Below are 24,909 nucleotides of genomic sequence, written 5' to 3' on the forward strand. Positions count from 1 at the left end.
GGAAGGCAAGAGGAAAAGACTTTAGGTTACTTTAAATGGGCAATCTATCATTTTAAATTCATACATTCATACAAAGAAATTTGAAGTTGATAACAAAACTTTCTTCCTGGCTTTTATATTTTTACATTATTTAAGCATCCTCATTTGCAATATCATCATAGAGTGTATAACAAACTCTTTGATGATCATAGAATACCTAGTTCTGTCTTGCTCTTATATTTTGTATCCTTGTTATTAGTAGAGGTTCATCACCTCATTACGATTGGTACAATAAGGTTTAGCCTCCATTGCTTGTACTTTTACCTATTGTGGACTTTATTATTATTTTAATAAAAACCCACTAGATACTCTATCTAGTGTTTTAAATTAAAAAATGTAAATTATAATCTCTCATTTAACACTCAATTCTTGTTGAAAGTTGTCCCCTGTTTTTCTCGACCAGCAAAGGAGGTTAGTTAGGCGTTAGCTTTTATAGTGCTTTAATTGTTAACACAACATTCTATTTATTCAAATATCATGTAATATTATGACTTTATGAGATACAACTCATAGTCTCATACCTCGTATGTGGATATGTCATCAATAACTCAGCATATTGTCACACAATCACTCAAATTCTTGCTCCTTAGCATACTTCATTCCCGAAAATGATGTTGTGGGTAGAAAGTAGTAAGTGGTAGTTATAAGTGCATTGCGTAGGTATTCAGAAGCACGTGGCATATGTCCTTCGATAAACCATTTTGCCTCAATATTATAACTTTTTACCAATTCTTTCATCTGAGAACACCAACCATACGAATTCAAAGTGTTAGAAAATTTTAACTCAATTGCTTCTAGTTCATATTCACAAAATGACGTGATCGAGGAAAAATGTGAATTGATAGTTAGGTCATTGAGACTCACTCTTTATTTAGCGTAATAAACAAGATGAGATTTTCCATTGCTAGACATTTCTTTTTCATAATCCTCATAAAGATCTAAAAGAGCTTTATAGCTAATTTTCATGTAATCCGGTAGGCGGTCAATTTCTTTAATATCCCATCTGTAAGGTAACAAAGCCAAGGTAAATTTATGCATTTAAATTAAATATAATGATCCAAAGCACGGTTTAATCTTTTCAGGAAGTGAATTGATGAGTCCTTACTTTTGTATGACATCTGTGTATGTATCCTTACTTTTGTATGACATCTGTGTCTTTGGTAAGTTCTTTTGTTGTACCATAAGAATCGTAGGTGTCATCCACAATTGAAATCATTGCTATGGTCTTAACGAGCAAGATGCAAGCCAGGGAATATTGACGTTCAAAGTGTACTCCTAATTCCCAAAAGTAGCTTTCAACTACTCTCTATAGTGTATGGAACTATGTTCAGGAAATTCAAATCATTCCACCACCTACAGCATAACAAATTAACATCTATAACACCCTGCATTTTGGGTTAGAACGAAAGTCGTCGTTTCTATGTGTAGATGATCAAAAAGCCATAAATTCTATGAAAATTTGGTATGTTAATCAATTATGTAGTGTGGGAATCTATTTGAGCATGAATTGAGATGATAGAGGTCCCCAAAATCAAGGTCAAGTTGAAAGCTTTCCTATCATTCGAGTAAGAGTGAGCATCAAAACTTGGGTTAACTTCAATCGACTATAAAGCTTTGTATATAACGAATTAGATGGCTTACTATATATCAAATGAATGATCTTCTGATTATCTTTCCAACGATACCAATTTCTCCAAAATCTGATACCCAAGAGAAAAGTTATGGCCATTTTTGTGTCGGTGATAGTAGCATTCGCGATTAGCATGCGACACACGCACCCAATTTCCAGGTGCCGTTTTCGCGTTTTTAAGGGCAAAAGTGGTATTTTCCACCCCTATTCAGCCATAACATGGGATTAAATCCTCCAAACACCAAAATAACATTATTTTCTCTTAAAACCACCATGAACACTCCTTAGAGTTTCAATCCAAAGATCAATATATCTCAAGATTTAACCGTGGGTTTTCCTTAATTCTTCAAGATTCAGAATTTCCATTATGAGGGCTACAAGAAACACCCATCAATCATATGTATAGCATCCCAAAAGCTAGATTTCATTCAAAAGCTTCTAATTTAAGGTATGTGGGTTTTTTCTAAAATCTCATGGCATAGAAATCTTCTTTTAATTAAGCAAAGGGTTTAGAAATCATGATTTTAAGAAAATTATTTTGGATTTATGATTATAAACATGTTTTAGAAGCCTTGATAATATTTTTTAGGTCATTAGGCCTTCCCCCAAATTGATTTGAAATTATATATATGTAAGCATGTATTTTAAGGTTGATGATTTAATTGAGAGCATGATTTATGTAAAAATTCCTCTCTTATTATGATTTTCTTTACTTATCATATGCTATGGATTATGTTGAATGCATCGTTGAAAAGCATGAAATGAAATGACTTATGTATTGTTACAATTGGATTATGATTTTGATTTCGAAAGAGAGGGCAATTATGTTGATAAATGTTAAAAATATTCATATAACGAAAGAGTGCATGATTTTACCAAAAGCACATGACCACCATATGTTTGAAGGATTCTTGCATAGTTTTGACTTATGTTTTAGAACATGAAATCTCTTAAATTATTTGCATGTTTGGTTGGTCTAAATTGAGTTTTCATGAAAGAATCATACATAGTACAATGTGTCTCAGAATTAGGACTTGCAAATCTTGGAGGGATGACACCAACTCAGATAATGCCAAGGTAATTCAGAACAGGATAGAATGCATGTTTGAAATTAGATTTTCAGATTTTGAAAATAGAATGATGCATGTTTCAAAATAGACTAAAATTGGGTATAAGAGAGCTTAGGTGGTTCCCTGAAGAAGGTACGAGTTGAGATAACTGATTGCCTAAAACCGTGATTTGTCATTCTGGGTATATTATTATACGTTGGCCTAGTGCCCTGCGGCATATCAAACTCAGACACTCCAACCCTTGTGGCACACTTGGGTTGGGGGCTTCCCCGCCGAGTTAATGATGGATTCCATATAGCCCGTGGAATATCAGACTTGTAGGGGAGTGACACCTAACTCAGAAGTAATACAAAGATTAGAAACTGCAATGACAGAAAGATTTTATGTTTTAAAATGTGCTCAAGTGTTTAGAAATTATATCTTTCATGATGTTTATGACTAGCTCTCAACTATTTTATTTATATAAAATCTTTATTTTGGATTTCTCTGCGTACCAGTACAATTGTATTGATCGCCAACCTCCAGGATCTAAAGCTCAGTTTAGAAGCCCTACTAAGCCGTAGAGTTTTCAGAAAACAATAATGTATGCAATTGGTGAGCCTTCTTTATTCCAGAAGGTCTATGTCTTTCATATTATGTTATTTATTTTTGGTTTAGGTCCACTGAGGCCTTGTCCAAGTTTCAGACAGTTGTTATTTTAGATGTAGTAGAGATTTTGTAGACTGTTTCAGACATTGTTTAGTTATTGTTTGGCTTTACTTTCACATTATAAATTGAGTTTAGACTTATGACCCTGATTCCATTTCAATATGTATTTTCCTGTAACACCCCGAGATCCCATACCATGATGTCACACGGTGCTTATGACACTGAAGGACCACAAACTAAACCTTTACTAATATCTGTACCTGTACACTGCATAATTTCTGAAATAAATATAAAAACTAGCCATAAGGTTCAACACATCTATGAAAACTCATAATACAGAAAACTGAATACTAATACATCTATCTAAAAAGCCTTTAAACTATCTGAACTATGGATTTGATAGGACAGTTCCCCAACTTACTCCATCAACTGAAAATAAACAAAGACGGAAGCAATAATAGTAAACTAAAATTCATCCTTGAAAGAAGAGGACTCACTGCTACTACTAATGACTGGGATTGAACTGCAGAGGATACTCTGCATCCTGTGCCTCTGAACCTATGGTGTCAAATAAAACACTATAGCGCAAATGCGTCAGTACAAAAATGTACTGAGTATGTAGTAAAGGTAGGCTAATGCAAGGGCTCAATCATGCACAATATCTAAACTGAATAACCATGAAGATGCCACGTGAGAGCACATACATGAATGCACAGACCATGAACACAATCACTGCAACTCTAGATACTGAAACTTGAATACCACTTTATTACAAACTGAACTCAGTACTGACACTAAGATACTAAATCACTGACTTATCTGATACTGATAACTGAGAGTCTGGATGTACTTACTTCAAGGACTGAATTATGAGCTTACTACTTTTGATTGACAGAATTAAAGATCAACTTTTCTAACAAATTATTCCAGAAGCGGTTATCAATGATAAGAGGTATGATCATGTTCAAATCTGAAAACAAGAATACTCTACAGAATATGAGATAGATATAAATCCTATCCGATCGGAGATCTCTAGATATGATAATAAGAATCTATATATGTGACCAAGCCTATCTGATGGGATAGTCCATGAATCAATGGAACTATCAGAGTTCCTCACTGAGATAGACGACTGAGCCATACAGTCCTGATATTTAAAGATTGATACTGAAACTACAACTGCGGAAAGTAGTTACTTAATTGGCATGCCCCAACCTACCACAGGTGGAGACCAACCTGTAACCCCAGCTGGAAGGGTGTCAATACCATGCCACGGGTAAAGACCTCTCTGTTCAAGCCTCTCTAACGGGATGATCCTCGCAGAAAGTTATCCTAAGGTAATATAACAGTCAAACGTCTCTAACGGTGATAGCCTCTACTGAGGGGGACTTCTGCATCTTGTGCTAGCTACGCAGTTCAGGGATTGTTCCTAATGACTCAGCCTCATAAATGGAGAGCCGCCATCCCTTCCCTCGCTTGGTGCTAGTTTTTATTCCCAACTGAATAACTCTGAACTAAAATCTTAACTAAACAGAACTAAACTAAATCTGATACTGATCATGTTTCTCAAAAGATCTGACTGAGTTACGATGAGATTACTTAGTTCCATATCTGATGAAAAAGGTATCGAATCATGATGTCTGACTAATGATACTGAGCTTAAATAGATTACTAGAATTGATTTTGAGATTAGAATTGAATCACTTGAATACTATTATATCATAGCTGATTACAGGACTGAGGCTAGATTACTAGCAATACAGAAATTACTGAGATAACTGAGATTACTGAGCTTTCTTAAGTTCTGCACTTGTCTGAGGATACAAAGTTCTATAGTTCACTGAGTTCTGAGAATCATGACTCAACTAAAATTATCGAGAAAATGACACGGGCTCTAGACAACGACTTTATTATCGGGTATAAATACCCTTAGGACTCGATAACATAAAAGTTAAGCATAATCATTCTTGACTAGTCATCACCACAATCATTCATTCATCATCACAAGCATTCAGGGGGTCACTTTAAGCATCCCTGAATCACAATCATATAATAACATAGGGGAAACATGATACTAGATCATAATCCATTAAACAAGGTTTTACCTCAACTATTTCATATCTAAATCAATCTTGATTTGTGTTTGGATATCACATGTCTTGGGGAAACTTCATAATATCATGTCATAACTTACTTTCTAACCACTTGGCATGTATTAGAAACTTAGCATATATCAAGAGAATATAATTGGGGAATTTACTACTATCACATCTCCACTTATTCACTAAGGTCCTTCAACAAACACTAGACATGCACGGGTTCACACTTATTTGGGGATTTCCTACTACCATGGAATAATTCATTCACTTGGGCATTTTATAAAACACTAGGCATGCATAAACTAACTCACAATTTGGAGTTTCATCCTCAACATGCTGCAATGGCCCTTATGCTTCACCTAAGTTTTTTATCAAACCTAGGGGGAAGATGCTTCGCTTATTCAACCATTTCTACACCCATTTGCCCTAACACATCACATAGAAAGCAACAGAAGGAAGATTCATCACAAATATCACATGGATTCCACCAACTAGTGTCAAGGCTCATGAATCTTGTAAACAAACATGAATCAAAACTCAACAACACATATAACATCAATTTCAACTCATACAAATCATTAATAACTCATAAACATAAAATTTTTTGAGTTTTGACAATGGTTCTTGAGCTTCTTGGATGAAAAGGACACAAGAATCAAAATCTACATACCTTAATCTTTTAAATTAGATGAATTCTAATGCTTGAGACTCTGTCCGCACTTGTAATAAATAATTCTCGAAGCCCACACTATGAGGAACTTAATTTTTGAAGAAATCTTGAAAAATTATGGATGAATTTCGGAAGATTAGGGTTCTTCAATTGAAACCCAAGATATTTTCTGTTAGGATAATTGGAAGAGTAGATGAAGGAATTACGAATGGGGTTCCTCATATTTACAGAGACCTCCAAAAGGTGGGAAAAAAACAAAATACCCTTGCAAAAACATTCTTAAACCGCTGAAAAAAATAGATGACGACATCCGTAACAAGCCATCAAGTTGGTGATAAGTCGTCATGAAATGTCGTCACAAAAGGGTTAAATTTTGAGTTTTTGGTTAAGGTTAACGATATTGGTGATAGGCCATCATGTGAATGATGGCTTGTCATAAAATGTCATCACCAGGGATAGAAATATTCCTAGGGATGACGACATTGGTTATAGGTCATCACCCTAGTGACCGCTTATCATGAATGTCTTCACTCAGTTTCTCAGCCCGACATACTAGCGTAAAATAGGTATAACTCTTTACTAAAATATCGGTTTTTGATATGTAGTAGTTCCTCTAATTCGTTATATATAAAGAGTTATGGTCGATTGAAGTTGACAAAATTTTTTACGCTCACTAAGAACGATACGAAAACTTTCAACTCATCCTTGAGTTAGGGGACCTCTATGATCTTAAAGCATGATCAAATAGATTCCCACATGATTCAATGTACTTATACTTAGGAAGATATTTCTGAAACATTTAGACTTGGATTTTCACTTTACCAAATACGCTCCAAGGCTCAACTTAGTGAGAGGACACCAACTCAGATAATACCATGGTAATTCAGAACAGGATAGAATAAATGTTTGAACTTAGATTTTCAGATTTCGAAACTAGAATGATGTATGTTTCAAAATAGACTAAAATTAGGTATAAGAGAGGTTTGGTGGTTCCCTGAAGAAGGTACGAGTTCAGACAACTCATTTCCCAAAACCGTGATATGTCGTTCTGGGTATATTATTATACGTTGGCCTAGTTCCCTATGGCGTATCAGACTCAGACAGTCCAACCCTTGCAGTATACTTGGGTTGGGGGCTTCCCTGCCGAGTCAATGACGGATTCCATATATCCCATGGAATATCAGACTTGTAGGGGATTGCCACCTAACTCAGAAGTAATAAAAATATTAGATACTGCAGTGACAGAAAGAGTTTATGTTTTCAAAAATGCCCATGTGTTTAGAAATTATATCTTTCATGATGTTTATGACTAGATCTCAACTATTTCATTTATATAAATGCTTTATTTTGGATTGCTCTGCGTACCAGTACAATTGTATTGACCCCCAACCTCCAGGGTCTAAAGCTCAGTTCAGAAGCCTTGCTAAGCCATAGAGTTTCCAGACAACAATAATGTGTGCAATTAGTGAGCCTTATTTATTATAGAAGGTCTATGTCTTTCATATTATGTTATCTATTTTGGTTTAGGTCCACTGGTGGCCTTGTCCCAGTTTCAGATAGTTGTTATTTTTTATGTACAAGAGATTTTATAGACTGTTTCAAACATTGTCTAGTCATTGTTTGGCTTTACTTTCATATTATAAATTGAGTTTAGACTTATGACCATGATTCCATTTCAATATGTATTTTCTTGTAATGCCCCGAGATCCCATCCTATGATGTCACACGATGCTTATGACACCGAAGGACCACAAGCTAACCCTTTACTGATATCTGTACTTGTACACAACATAATATCTGAAATAAATGCAAAAACTAGCCATACGTTTCAACATATCTATGAAAACTCATAATACAGAAAACTGAATACTAATACATCTATCTGAAAAGCCTCTAAATTATCGGAACCACGGAGTTGATGGGACAGATCCCTAACTTACTCCATCAACTAAAAATAAACAAAAACTAAAGCAATAATAGTAAACTAAAATTCATCCTTTAAAGAAGAGGACTCATAGCTACTGCGGCTGACTGGTATTGAACTGCTGAGGATACTCCGGATCCTGTGCCTCTTAACCTATTATGTTAATAAAACACTATAGCACAAATACGTCAGTACAAAAATATACCGAGTATGTAGAAGAGGTAGGCTAATGCAAGGGCTCATGCATGCACAATATCTAAACTGAATAATAATGAAGATGCCACATGAGAGCACATACATGAATGCACATACCATGAACACAATCACTGCAACTCTAGATACTGAAAAACTGGTACCACTTTATTACAGACAGAACTCACTACTGAGACTAAGATACTGAATCATTGACTCCTTTGATAATGGTAACTGAGAGTCTGGATGTACTTCAATTAAGGATTGAATTCTGAGCTTACTACTTTCGACTGACAGTATTAAAGATCAACTTTTCTAATAAATTATTCTGGAAATGATTATCAATGATAAGAGGTATGATCATGTTCTAATCTTACAACAAGAATACTCTATAGAATCTGAGATGGAGAGCAAGCCTATCCGATGGGAGATCTCTAAATATGATAATAAGAATCTATATATGCGACCAAGCCTATCTGACGGGATGGTTCATGAATCAATGGAACTATCTGAGTTCCTCAATGAGATAGACGACTGTACCACACAGTCCTAATTTTTAAAAATTGATACTGAAACTGCAACTGTGGAAAGTAGTTACTTAATTGACATGCCCCAACATACCATAGGTGAAGCCAACCTGTAACCCCAGCCGAAAGGGTGTCAATACCATGCCACAGGTAAAGACCTCTCTGGTCAAGCCTCTCTAAAAGGATGACCCTCGGAGAAAGTTATCCTAAGGTAATATAACAGTCAAACCTCTCCGACGGTGATAGCCTCTACTGACGGGGACTTCTGCATCTGTGCTAGCTACGTAGTTCTAGTGTTCAGGGATTGTTCCTAATGACTCAGCCTTTTCAATGGGGAGCCGCCATCCCTTCCCTCGCTTGGTGTAGTTTTTACTCCCAACTGAATAACTCTGAACTGAAATCTTAACTGAAAAGGAATAAACTAAATCTGATACTGATCATGTTTCTCAAAAGATCTGACTGAGTTATGATGAGATTACTTAGTTTCATATCTGATGAAAAAGGTAACAAATCATGATATCTGACTAACGATACTGACCTTTAATAGATTACTAAAATCACTTATGAGATTAGAATTGAATCATTTGAATACTATTATATCAAAGCTGATTACAAGACCGAGGCTAGATTACTAGCGATACAGAAATTACAAAGATAACTGAGATTACTGAGTTTTCTTAAGTTCTGCACTTGTCTAAGGTTGCAGAGTTCTATAGTTCACTGAGTTTTGAGAATTATGACTCGACTGAAATTATCGAGAAACTGACACGGGCTTTGGACAACAACTCTATTATCGGGTATAAATACCCTCAGGACTCGATAACATAAAAGTTAAGCATAATGATTCTTGACTAGTCATCACAACAATCATTCATTAATCATCACAAGAATTCAGGGGGTCACTTTAAGCATCTCTTAATCACAATCATATAATAACATAGGGGAAACATGATACTAGATCGTACTCCATTCAACAAGGTTTTACCTCAACTATTTCATACCTAAATTAGTCTTGATTTGTGTTTGGATATCACATGGCTTGGGGAAACTTCATACTATCATGTCATGACTTACTTGCTAACCACTTGGCATTTATTAGAAACTTAGCAAAAATCAATAGCATATAGTTGGGGAATTTACTACCATGACATCTCCACTTATTCACTAAGGTCCTTCAACAAACACTAGACATGCACGGGTTCACACTTATTTAGGGATTTCCTACTACCATAGAATAATTCATTCACTTGGGCATTTTATCATACACTAGGCATGCATAAAATAACTCACAATTTGGAGTTTCATCTTCAACATGCTACAATGGCCATTATGCTTCACCTAAGCCTTTTATCAAAAATAGGGGGAACTTGCTTCGCTTATTCAACCATTTCTACATCCATTTGACTTGAACAAATCACATAGAAAGCAATATAAGGAAGATTCATGACAAATATCACATGGATTCCACCTAATAGGGTCAAGGCTCATGAATCTTGTAATCAACATGAATCAAAACTCAACAACACATGTAACATCAATTTCAGCACATAAAATCATTAATAACTCATAAACATAAAATTTTTTGAGTTTTGACAAGGGTTCTTGAGCTTCTTGGATGAAAGGGATCCAAGAATCAACATCTACATACCTTAATCTTTGAAATTAGATGAATTCTAATGCTTTAGATTCTATCCACACTTTTAATAAATAATGATTGAAGCCCACACTATGAGGAACTTAATTTTTGAAGAAATCTTGAAAAATTATTGATGAATTTTTGGAAGATTAGGGTTCTTCAATTGAAACCCTAGATACTTTCTCTTAAAATAATTGGAAGAGTAGATGAAGGAATTAGGGTTTGAATGGGGTTCCTCATATTTACAGAGACCTCCAAAAGGTGGGAAAATACCAAAATATCCTTGCAAAAATATCCTTAAATCGCTGAAAAAAATAGCTGATGACATCCGTGACAAGCCATCAAGTTGGTGATAAGTCGTCATGAAATGTCTTCACAAAAGGGTGATATTTTGAGTTTTTGGCTAAGGTTGACGATATTGGTGATAGGCCGTCATGGGCGTGATGTCTTGTCATAAAATGTCATCACCAGGGATAGAAATTTTCCCAGGGATGACGACATTGGTGATGGGTCCTCACACTAGTGACAGCTTATAACAAATATCTTTACTCAGTTTCTCAGCTTGATATGCTAGAGTAAAATGGGTATAACTCTTTACTCAAATATCGGATTTTGACAATAACGGTATCGTTAGAAAGATAATTCAAATATATTTAATTTGATATATAGTAGGTCCTCTGATTCGATATATATAAAGAGTTATGGTCGATTTAAGTTGACCAAATTTTTAATGCTCACTAAGAACGATACGAAAGCTTTCAACTCGTCCTTGAAATAGGGGACCTCTATGATCTTAATTCCTGATCAAATAGATTCCCAAATGTTTCAAAGTATTCATACTTTGGAAGATATTTCTAAAACATTTAGACTCGGATTTTCGCTTTACACAATACTCTCCAAGGCTCAACTTAGTGTGAGGACACCAACTCAGATAATGCCATGGTAATTCAGAATAGGATAGAATGCATGTTTGAAATTAGATTTTCATATTTAGAAACTAGAATAATGCATGTTTCAAAATAGACTAAAATTGGGTATAAGAGAGGTTAGGTAGTTCCCTAAAGAAGGTACGAGTTCAAACAACTCATTTCCCAAAACCGTGATTTGTCGTTCTGGGTATATTATTATACATTGGCCTAGTGCCCAGTGGTGTATCAGACTCAGACACTCCAACCCTTGTGGCACACATCGGTTGGGGGCTTCCCCGCCAAGTCAATGATGGATTCCATTTAGCCCATGGAATATCAGACTTGTAGGGGAGTGCCACCTAACTCAGAAGTAATACAAATATTAGATACTGCAATGACAGAAAGATTTTATGTTTTCAAAAATGCCCATGTGTTTAGAAATTATATCTTTCATGATGTTTATGACTAGATCTCAACTATTTCATTTATATAAAAGCATTATTTTGGATTTCTCTGCGTACCAGTACAATTATATTGACCCCCAACCTCCAGGGTCTAAAGCTCAGTTCAGAAGCCTGCTAAGCCGTAGAGTTTTCAGACAACAATAATGTGTGCAATTGGTGAACCTTATTTATTATAAAAGGTCTATGTCTTTCATATTATGTTATTTATTTTTGGTTTAGGTCCACTGGGGTCCTTGTCCCAGTTTCAGATTGTTGTTATTTTAGATGTACAAGAGATTTTGTAGACTGGTTCAGACATTGTCTAGTTATTGTTTGGCTTTACTTTCATATTATAAATTGAGTTTAGACTTATGACCATGATTCCATTTCAATATGTATTTTCCTTTAATGCCCCGAGATCCCATCCTGTGATGTCACACGGTGCTTATGACACCGAAGGACCACACGCTAACCCTTTACTGATATCTGTACTTGTACACAACATAATATATGAAATAAATGCAATAACTAGCCATAAGGTTCAACACATCCATGAAAACTCATCATACAGAAAAATGAATACTAATACATCCATCAGAAATACCTCTAAACTATCTGAACTACGGAGTTGATGGGATAGGTCCCCAACTTACTCCATCAACTAAAATAAACAACGGCTGTAGCAATAATACTAAACTAAAATTCTTCCTTGAAACAAGAGGACTCACTACTACTGCTGCTGACCGAGATTGAACTGCTGAGGATACTCTGGATCCTGTGCCTCTAAACCTATGGTGTCAAATAAAATACTATAGTGCAAATGCATCTGTACAGAAATGTACCTAGTATGTAGACGAGGTAGGCTAATGCAAGGGCTCATGCATGCACAATATCTAAACTTAATAATCATAAAGATGCCACAAGAGAGCAAATAAATAAATGGACAGACCATGAACACAATCACCGCAACACTAGATACTGAAGCTCGGATACCACTTTATTAAAGACTGAACTCACTACTGGCACTAAGATACTGAATCTCTGACTCATCTGAAACTGATAATTGAGAGTCTGGATGTACTTACAGTAAGGACTGAATTCTGATCTTACTAGTTTCGACTGAAAGAATTAAAGATCAACTTTTCTAACAAATTATTCCAGAAGCGATTACCAATGATAAGAGGTATGATCATGTTCAAATCTTACAAGAAGAATACTCAACAGAATCTAAGATGGAGATCAAGCCTATCCGATAGGAGATCTCTAGACATGATAATAAGAATCTATATATGAGACCAAGCCTATCTGACGGGATGGTCCATGAATTAATGGAACTATCTCTATTCCTTACTAAGATAGTCGACTGTACCACACAATCCTGATTTTTAAAGATTGATACTGAAACTACAGCTGTGGAAAGTAGTTACTTAATTGGCATGCCCCAACCTACCACAGGTGGGGACCAACCTATAACTCCACCTGGAAGCGTGTCAATACTGTGCCACGGGTAAAGACCTTTCTGGTCAAGCCTTTTTAATAGGATGACCCTCGCAGAAAGTTAGCCTAAGGTAATATAATAGTCAAACCTCTCTGACGGTGATAGCCCCTACTGATGGGGACTCCTGCATCCTATGTTGGCTATGCAATTCTAGGGTTCAGGGATTGTTCCTATTGACTCAGCCTCTTAAATAGGGAGCCGCCATCCCTTCCCTTGCTTGGTGCTAGTTTTTATTCCCAACTGAAAGACTCTGAACTTAAATCTTAACTGAACACAACTAAACTAAATCTGATACTGATTATGTTTCTCAAAGATCTGACTGAGTTATGCTGAAATTACTTAGTTCCGTATCTTATGACAAAGGTATCGAATCATGGTATCTGACTAACGATACTGAGCTTGAATAGATTACTAGAATCACTTTTGAGATTAGAATTGAATCACTTGAATACTATTATATCAGAGCTAATTACAGGATTGAGGCTAGATTACTAGCGATATAGAAATTACTGAGATAACTGAGAGTACTGAGCTTTCTTAAGTTTTGCCCTTGTCTAAGGATACAGAGTTCTATAGTTCACTGAGTTCTGAGAATCATGAATCAACTAAAATTATCGAGAAACTGACATGGGCTCTAAAAAATATCTCTATTATCGGGTATAAAAACCCCCAGGACTCGATAACATAAAAGTAAAGCATAATCATTCTTGACTAGTCATCACCACAATCATTCATTCATCATCACAATAATTCAGGGGGCCACTTTAAGCATCTCTGAATCACAATCATATAATAACATAGGGGAAATATGATACTAGATCGTACTCCATTCAACAAGGTGTTACCTCAACTATTTCATACCTAAATCAGTCTTGATTTGTGTTTGGATATCACATGACTTGGGGAAACTACATACTATCATGTCATAACTTACTTGCTAACCAATTGGCATGTATTAGAAATTTAGCATATATCAAGAGCATATAATTGGGGAATTTAGTACCATCACATCTCCACTTATTCACTAAGGTCCTTCAATAAACAGTAGACATGCACGGGTTCATACTTATTTAGGGAATTCCTACTACCATGGAATAATTCATTCAGTTGGGCAGTTTAGAAAACATTAGGCATGCATAAACTAACTCATAATTTGAAATTTCATCCTCAACATGCTACAATGTCCCTTATGCTTCACGTAACCTTTTCATCAAACCTAGGGGGAACATGCTTGGCTTATTCAACCATTTCTACACCAATTTGACATGAAGACATCACAGAAAATGCAACATAAGGAAGATTCATCACAAATATCACATGGATTCCACCTACTAGGTTCACGCCTCATGAATCTTGTAAATAAACATGAAGCAAAACTCAACAACACATGTAACATCAATTTCAACTCATACAAATCATTAATAACTCATAAACATAAAAAATTTTGAGTTTTGAAAAGGGTTCTTGAGCTTCTTGGATGAAAGGGACCCAAGAATTAACATCTACACACCTTAATCTTTGAAATTAGATGAATTCAAATGCTTGAGACTCTATCCGCACTTGTAATAAATAATTTTCGAAGCCCACACTATGAGGAACTTAATTTTTGAAGAAATCTTGAAAAACTATGGATGAATTTTTGGAAGATTAGGGTTCTTCAATTGAAAACCTAGATATTTTCTCATAAGATAATTGGAAGAGTAGATGAAGGAATTAGGGTTTGAATGGAGTTCCTCATATTTACAGAGACCTGCAAAAGGTAGGAAAAGACCAAAATACCCTTGCAAAATATCCTTAAACCACTGAAAAAAATAGCTGACAGCATTCGTGACAAGTCATCAAGTTGGTGATAAGTCATTATAAAATGTCATCACAAAAGGGTGAAATTTTATGTTTTTTGTTAAGGTTGACGATATTGGTGATAGGCCATCATGGGCGTGATGGCTTGTCATAAAATGTCAACTAGCTCTCAACTATTTCATTTATATAAAATCTTTATTTTGGATTGCTCTGCGTACCAGTAAAATTGTATTGACCCCAACCTCCAGGGTCTAAAGCTCAGTTCAGAAGCCCTGCTAAGCCGTAGAGTTTCCTGACAATAATAATGTCTGCAATTAGTGAGCCTTCTTTATTCCAGAAGGTCTATGTATTTCATATTATGTTATTTATTTTGGTTTAGTGTAGTTCCACGGGGGGCCTTGTCCCAGTTTCAGACAGTTGTTATTTTAGATGTAGTATAGATTTTGTAGACTGGTTCAGACATTGTCTAGTTGTTGTTGCGCTTAACTTTCACATATAAATTGAGTTTAGCATTATGACCATGATTCCATTTCATTATATATTTTCCTGTAATGCCCTGAGATCCTATCCCGTGATGTCACACGGTGCTTATGACCCCGAAGTACCACAAACAAACCCTTTACTGATATCTGTACCTGTACACTGCATAATATCTGAAATAAATGAAAAAACTAGCGATAAGGTTCAACACATCTATGAATAATCATAATACAGAAAACTAAATACTAATACATCCATCTGAAAAGGCTCTAAACTATCTGAACTACGGAGTTGATGGGACAGGTCCCCGACTTACTCCATCAACTGAAAATAAACAAAGACTGAAGTAATAATATTAAACTAAAATTCATCCTTGAAAGAAGAGGACTCACTGCTACTGCTGCTGACTGGTATTGCACTATTGAGGATACTCTGGATCTTGTGCCTCTGAACCTAACTGTCAAATAAAACACTATAGCGCAAATGCGTCAATACAAAAATGTACCGAGTATGTTGACGAGGTAGGCTAATGCAAGGGCTCATGCATGCACAATATCTAAACTGAATAATCATGAAGATGCCACATGAGAGCATATACATGAATGCACAGACCATGAACACAATCACCGCAACTCTAGATACTGAAACTCGGGTACCACTTTATTACAGACTGAACTCACTACTCACACTAAGATACTAAATCAATGACTCCTCTGATATTGATAACTGAGAGTTTGGATGTACTTATATTGAGGATTGAACTCTGAGCTTACTACTTTCGACTGATAGTATTAAATATCAACTTTTCTAACAAATTATTCCCGAAACGATTATCAACGATAAGAGGTATGATCATGTTCGAATCTTACAACAAGAATACTCAACAGAATCTGTGATGGAGATCAATCCTATCCGATGGGAGATCTCTAGACATGATAATAAGAATCTATATGTGAGACTAAGCCTATCTGATGGGATGGTCCATGAATTAATAGAACTATCTGAGTTCCTCACTGAGATTGACGATTGTACCACACAATCCTGATTTTTAAAGATTGATACTGAAACTGAAACTGTGGAAAGTAGTTACTTAATTGACATGCCCCAACCTACCATAGGTGGGGACCAACTTGTAACCCCAGCTGGAAGGGTGTCAATACTGTGCCACGGGTAAAGACCTCTCTGGTCAAGCCTCTCTAACAGGATGATACAAAAAGTTAGCCTAAGGTAATATAATAGTCAAACCTCTCTGACAGTGATAGCCACTACTGACGGGGACCCTGCATCCTGTGTTGGCTATATAATTCTAGTGTTCAGGGATTGTACCTAATGACTCATCCTCTTAAATGGGGAGCCGCCATCCCTTCCCTCGCTTGGTGCTAGTTTTTACTCCCAACTGAAAGACTCTGAACTGAAATCTTAACTGAACACGACTAAACTAAATCTGATACTGATCATGTTTCTCAAAAGATCTGACTGAGTTACGCTGATATTACTTAGTTCCATATCTAATGAAAAAGGTATCGAATCATGATATCTGTCTAACGATACTAAGCTTGAATAGATTACTAGAATTGCTTCTGAGATTAGAATTGAATCAGTTTAATACTATTATATCAGAGCTGATTACAGGACTAAGGCTAGATTACTAGCGATACAGAAATTACTGAGATAACTGAGATTATGAGCTTTCTTAAGTTTTGCACTTATTTGAGGATACAGAGTTCTATAGTTCAATGAGTTCTGAGAATTATGACTCGACTGAAATTATCGAGAAACTGACACGGGCTTTAGACAACAGCTCTATTATTGGGTATAAATACCCCCAGGACTCGATAACATAAAAGTAAAGCATAATTATTCTTGACTAGTCATCACCACAATCAATCATTCATCATTACAAGCATTCAGGGGAACACTTTAAGAATCTCTGAATCACAATCATATAATAACATAGGGGAAACATGCTACTTGATCGTACTCCATTCAACAAGGTTTTACCTCAACTATTTCATACCTAAATCAGTTTTGATTTAAGTTTGGATATCACATGGCTTGGGGAAAATTCATACTATCATGTCATAACTTACTTGCTAACAACTTGACATGTATTAGAAACTTAGCATATATCCAGAGCATATAATTGTAAAATTTACTACCATCACATCCCCACTTATTCACTAAGGTCCTTCAACAAACACTAGACATGCATGGGTTCACACTTATTTAGGGATTTCCTACTACCATGGAATAATTCATTCACTTGGGCATTTTATCAAACATTAGGCATGCATAAACTAACTCACAATTTGGAGTTTCATCTCAACATGCTACAATGTCCCTTATGCTACACCTAAGATTTTTATCAAACCTAGGGGGAACATGCTTCATTTATTCAACCATTTCTACACCCATTTGACATGAACACGTCACATAGAAAGTAACATAAGGAATATTCATTACAAATATCACATGGATTCCACCTACTAGGGTCAAGGCTTATGAATCTTGTAAATAAACATGAATCAAAACTCAACAACACATGTAACATCAATTTCAACTTATGCGTACCATTACTGACTCATAAACATAAAAATTTTGGACTTTTGAAAATGGTTCTTGAGCTTCTTAGATGAAAGGGATCGAAGAATCAACATCTACATACCTTAATCTTTGAAATTAGATGAATTCTAATGCTTGAGACTTTATCCACACTTGTAATAAATAATTCTCGAAGCCCACACTATGAGGAACTTAATTCTTGAAGAAATCTTGAATAATTATGGATGAATTTTTGGAAGATTAGGGTTCTTCAATTGAAACCCTTGATATTTTCTCTTATGATAATTGGAAGAGTAGATGAAGGAATTAGGGTTTGAATGGGGTTCCTCATATTACAGAGACCTCTAAAAGGTGGGAAAAGACCAAAATACCCTTGTAAAAACATCCTTCAACCGCTGAAAAAAAATAGCTGACGACATCCGTGACAAGTCATCAAGTTGGTGATATGTCGTAATGAAATGTCGTCACAAATGGGTGAAATTTTGAGTTTATGGTTAAGGTTGACGACATTGGTGGTAGGTCGTCATGGGCGTGATGGCTTGTCATAAAATGTCATCACCAGGGATAGAAATCTACCCAGGGATGATGACTTTGGTGATAGGTAGTCACGCTAGTGACAGCTTATCATAAGTGCCTTCACTCAGTTTCACAGTCTGACATGCTAGAGTAAAATCGGTATAACTCTTTACTCAAATATCAGATTTTTGACAATAATGATATCGTTAGAAAGATAATTCAAAGATATTTCATTTGATATATAGTAGGTCCTCTTATTCCATATATATAAAAAGTTATGGTCGATTGAAGTTGACAAAAGTTTTGACGCTCACTAAGACTGATAGGAAAGCTTTCAACTCGTCGTTGAGTTAGAGGACCTCTATGATCTTAATTCATGATCAAATAAATTTCCACATGATTCAAAGTATTCATACTTGGGAAGATATTTTTGAAACATTGAGACTCGAATTTTTGCTTTACCAAATACGCTCTAAGGCTCAACTTGGTGTGATGACACCAACTCAGATAATGCCATGGTAATTTAGAACAGGATAGAATGCATGTTTGAAATTAGATTTTCATATTTTGAAACTAGAATGGTGCATGTTTCAAAATAGACTAAAATTGGTTATAAGAGAGCTTAGGTGGTTCCCTGAAGAAGGTACGATTTTAGATAACTCATTGCCCAAAACCGTGATTTGTCGTTCTGGGTATATTATTATACGTTGGCCTAGTGCCTTATGGTGTATCAGACTCAAACACTCCAACCCTTTCGGTACACTTTGGTTGGGGGCTTCCCCACCGAATCAATGACGGATTCCATATAGCCCATGGAATATCAGACTTGTAGGGTAGTGCCACCTAACTCAGAAATAATACAAAGATTAGAAACTACAATGACAGAAAGATTTTATTTTTTCAAAAATCCCCATGTGTTTAGAAATTATATCTTTCACAATGTTTATGACTAGCTCTCAACTATTTTATTTATATATTATCTTTATTTTGGGTTTCTCGGTGTACCAGTACAATTGTATTGACCCCCAACCTCTAGGGTCTAACGCTCAGTCAGAAGCCTTGCTAAGCCATAGAGTTTTCAGACTACAATAATGTGTACAATTGGTGAGACTTCTTTATTCCAGAAGGTCTATGTCTTTCATATTATGTTATTTATTTTGGTTTAGGTCCACTGGTGGCCTTGTCCCAGTTTCAGACAGTTGTTATTTTAGATGTAGTAGAGATTTTGTAGACTGGTTCAGACATTGTCTAGTTATTGTTGGGCTTTACTTTCACATTATAAATTGAGTTTAGACTTATGACCATGATTCCATTTCAAAATGTATTTTCCTGTAATGCCTTAAGATCCTATCCCGTGATGTCACACGATGTTTATGACCCCGAAGGACCACAAGCTAACCCTTTACTGATATCTGTACCTGTACATTACATAATATCCAAAATAAATACAAAAACTAGCTATAAGGTTCAACACATCTATGAATACTCATAATATAGAAAACTGAGCTTACTATTTTCGACTGAATGAATTAAAGATCAACTTTTCTAAGAAATTATTATGGAAGCGATTACCAATGATAAGAGGTATGATCATGTTCGAATCTGACAACGAAAATACTCAATAGAATCTGAGATGGAGATCAAGCCTATCCGATGGGAGATCTCTAGATATGATAAAAAAAATCTATATATGAGACCAAGCCTATCTGATGGAATAGTCCATGAATTAATGGAACTATCTGAGTTCCTCAATGAGATAGACGACTGTACCACACAGTCCTAATTTTTAAAGATTGATACTGAAACTGCAATTGTGGAAAGTAGTTACTTAATTGACATGCCCCAACCTACCACAGGTGGGGACCAATTTGTAACCCCAGCTGGAAGGGTGACAATACTGTGCCACGGCTAAAGACCTCTCTGGTCAAGCCTCTCTAACGGGATGAACCTCGCAGAATGTTAGCCTAAGGTAATATAATATTCAAACCTCTCTGACGGTGATAGCCTGTACTAATTGGGACTCCTGCATCCTGTGATGGCTACGCAGTTCTAGTGTTCAGGGATTGTTCCTAATGACTTAGCCTCTGAAATGGGGAGCCGCCATCCCTTCCCTCGTGTGGTGCTAGTTTTTACTCCCAACTGAAAGACTCTAAACTAAAATCTTAACTGAACACAACTAAACTAAATCTGATACTGATTATATTTCTCAAAAGATCTGACTGAGTTACGCTGAGATTACTTAGTTTTGTATCTGATGAAAAAGGTATCGAATCATGGTATCTGACTAATGATACTGAGCTTGAAAAGAGATTACTAGAATTGCTTCTGATATTAGAATTGAATCACTTGAATACTATTATCAGAGCTGATTACAAGACTGTGGCTAGATTACTAGCGATACAGAAATTACTGAGCTAACTGAGATTACTGAGCTTTCTTAAGTTCTGCACTTGTCTAAGGATACAGAGTTCTATAGTTCACTAAGTTCTGAGAATAATGAATCGACTAAAATTATCGAGAAACTGACACGGGCTCTAGACAACAACTCTATTATCGGGTATAAATACCCCCAGGACTTGATAACATAAAAGTAAAGCATAATTATTCTTGACTAGTCATCACCACAATCATTCATTCATTATCACAAGCATTCAGTGGGTCACTTTAAGCATCTCTAAATCACAATCATATAATAACATAAGGGAAACATGCTACTAGATCATACTCCATTCAACAAGGTTTTACCTCAACTATTTCATACCTAAATAAGTCTTGATTTGTGTTTGGATATCACATGGCTTGGGGAAACTTCATACTATCATGTCATAACTTACTTGCTAACAACTTGGCATGTATTAGAAACTTAGCATATATACAGAGCATATAATTAGGGAATTGACTAACATCACATCTCCACTTATTCACTAAGGTCCTTCAACAAACACTAGACATGCACGGGTTCACACTTATTTGGGGATTTAGTACTACCATGGAATAATTCATTCACTTGGTTATTTTATCAAACACTCGGCATGCATAAACTAACTTACAATTTTGGGTTTCATCTTTAACATGCTACAATGGACCTTATTCTTCACCTAAGCTTTTTATCAAACCTAGGGGGAACATGCTTCACTTATTCAACCATTTCTACACCCATTTGACATGAACCCATCCCATAGAAAGCAACATAAGGAAGATTCATCACAAATATCACATGGATTCCACCTACTAGGGTCAAGTCTCATGAATCTTGTAAGCAAACATGAATCAAAACTCAACAACACATGTAACATTAATTTCAACTCATAAAAATCATTAACAACTCATAAACATAAAAAATTTTGAGTTTTGAAAAGGGTTCTTGAGCTTCTTGGATAAAAGGGATCCAAGAATCAATATCTACATACCTTAATCTTTTAAATTAGATGAATTCTAATGCTTGAGACTCTATCCACACTTGTAATAAATAATTCTCGAAGCCCACACTATGAGGAACTTAATTCTTGAAGAAATCTTGAATAATTATGGATGAATTTTTGGAAGATTAGGGTTCTTCAATTGAAACCCTAGATATTTTCTCTTAAGATAATTGGAAGAGTAGATGAAGGAATTAGGGTTTAAATGGGGTTCCTTATATTACAGAGACCTCTAAAAGGTGGAAAAAGACCAAAATACCCTTGCAAAAACATCCTTAAACCGCTGGAAAAAATAGCTGATGACCTCCATGACAAGTCATCAAGTTGGTGATAAGTTGCCATGAAATGTCGTCACAAAAGATTGAAATTTTGAGTGTTTGGTTAAGGTTGACGACATTGGTGATAGGCCGTCATGGGCATGACGAATTGTCATAAAATGTCATCACCAGGGATAAAAATATGCCCAGGGATGATGACATAAGTGATAGCTCATCATTCTAGTGACAGCTTTTCACGAATGTATTCACTCCGTTTCTCAGCTTGACATGCTAGAGTAAAATGGGTATAACTCTTTACTCAAATATCAGTTTTTGACAAAAATGGTATCATTAGAAAGATAATTCAAAGATATTTCTTTTGATATGATGTTAATTCATGATCAAGTAGATTCCCACATGATTCAAAGTATTCATACTTGGGAAGATATTTTTGAAACATTTAGACTGGGATTTTTGCTTTACGAAATACATTCTAAGGCTTAGACTTGAAGAAGATTTTATCGGGCATTACATTTTTGAACTTTCTATATTTATATGAATGGTGTGTATGATTAAAAATTAGAAGGACTCTTGGTATCAGAGCACGGTAGATGGTCCCAGGGTATCTGCAAAATCACGTTGGGTAGAGTCTTATTTATGGGTGTGTAGCATGCCACACTTATAGGCAGGAGGCTACTAGGTGTTTAGGAATGTCTCTCTTACTTCATGTTCTAGTTCATGCTATGGAGTCATAATGTTCCTCTTACATACTTTAATTTATGCAATGGTATTTCCCATACCGGAGTAAATTCATCCTAATTTTTTTCTTACTTTAATGTGCTCAGATATGTCTTATTATTGGGGTAATTCAAGTATACAAGTTTAGAGTCTAAACGGTATGATCCTTTATGATTAAGCCATATAAGAGTTTAAAATTTGTCCAAGGACTTGAGAAGAGTCCGTTAGTACTCCAAGGTGTATTGATTCTACTGTGAACTTTGATTCTGATGAAATCATGCTTTTCAGTTGCATTATTAAGTGTATTCAGTCCTTTTCAAAATTTATGTTGCAGACGTCTTGCTTCAGCGGGAATAATGTGTAGTAGAGTGTTGGAATTGTATTTCCACCCAAGTGGTAGTATAAGTTAAATTAACGGTGTCAGGACCTATTGGTAGTGATTTTGGACCAAGAAGTTGGGATGTAAAGTCGCAAGGTTAGAAATCAAAGTGATGGTGACTTTTGTGTAGATAAATGTGTTTAGTTGAATAACTGATATTTGAGAATGATTTACCATTTTATAGTGATAGACTAATGTGGTTGCTAGTAGCATGTGTGGATTGTATGGTAGTCTGTGGGAGAAATGTTTAAGTAAATTTTGTTTTATTTATACAGAGTAGATGTCAATTCTTAGATCATAGAATGTTGTGTGTCAAGTTTCTATCTCTTGTAATCTTATTATCATTGTGTTGTTGAAATTGAAAGTCTAGTGAAGCCGTGTGGGGCTCTTTCGATTCACTAGCACAATTGCCTTGTCATTCATCTCATTTCTTATTCAAAACACAAAATCAAAGTCTAGTGGTGCCGTGTGGGGCCTATTTTGGTTCACTAGCAACTTGTTGTTCATCTTGTTGTTCTTGTATTGGTTGGAACTGGGATTTAGTGGCATAATGGCAATAAAAGTGGTAAGAGTGATTGATTGAATATATGTATGGCCGAATCTTTTTGCATGAGATTGAGTTGGTAATGAAGTGATACATCCCTTTTTGATAGTTTACTAGAAGGTAAGGTAGAGAAAGAGTTATTTATTAAGGTGAATTATTGTTTATTTGAAGTATGAAAAGTGTTGTTGATGGTGTTTCACGTGCAAGAAAATTATAGGTTATTGATGAAGGTACTTGGTGGATGAGTGGTGTTAATTTAAATGTCCCTGAGGTTGCAAGAAGGAGTTTAGTTGGGACTCATAGAGCTATGAACTAAGTTTAGCTGTACGAAAGTCGTAGATAATAATGATGTGTAGAAGGAGGATGTGTTAATGGATTTTAAATAAGATAGATCATAGGATTGTGATTGAGCCTTACTGTTATTAAGTTTTGGCGAATTAATGTTTTCCGATGTTTGGCATGTAAGAAAATTGTGTGAAGTTGTGGTTCATCATAGCTAGAACTAGACACTAAGTTGGAATAGTAGATGATGATCAAGATGGATATGATGAAGTAATGTGGTGAGTGTTAGTTGTGTGAAATTGATCTAGTAGGTGTGAACAATGTCTATAAGAGCTTAAGTTTATTTGATTCGTAGTCAAGTCTGATATGGTAAGTATGATGTAGAAGTACACCCAAGGTGCTATGGTGATGCATTATTTTCTAGATCATTGCATGTTTTGTGGTTAGTAGTACCGTTGATTTGATAGGCGGAGAAATACTAGTTAGATAATATGTGATGTTCTTTATAGCTAAGTTATAGAGTTGTGATTAATGATGTTGAGCTTTTTTGTATAATCTTGATTCTCATGGTTTAGAAATATAAGTTTGCAGGCATGATGCTGGTAGACTATGATGAATCTAAGTTGGTGAATGTTTAAGCTGTTATAT

The 24,909-nt window shown here is 35.5% G+C and overlaps 1 pseudogene; it reads right to left on the bottom strand.

Annotated features, from left to right (window-relative positions):
- Window positions 1-606: 606 nt before the first annotated feature.
- Window positions 607-24,909, bottom strand: part of LOC107847107 — a 36,411-nt pseudogene continuing 12,108 nt past the window's right edge.

The sequence above is a fragment of the Capsicum annuum genome, chromosome 11 (assembly GCF_002878395.1).
Source record: "Capsicum annuum cultivar UCD-10X-F1 chromosome 11, UCD10Xv1.1, whole genome shotgun sequence".
In the NCBI taxonomy this organism is placed as follows: domain Eukaryota; kingdom Viridiplantae; phylum Streptophyta; class Magnoliopsida; order Solanales; family Solanaceae; genus Capsicum; species Capsicum annuum.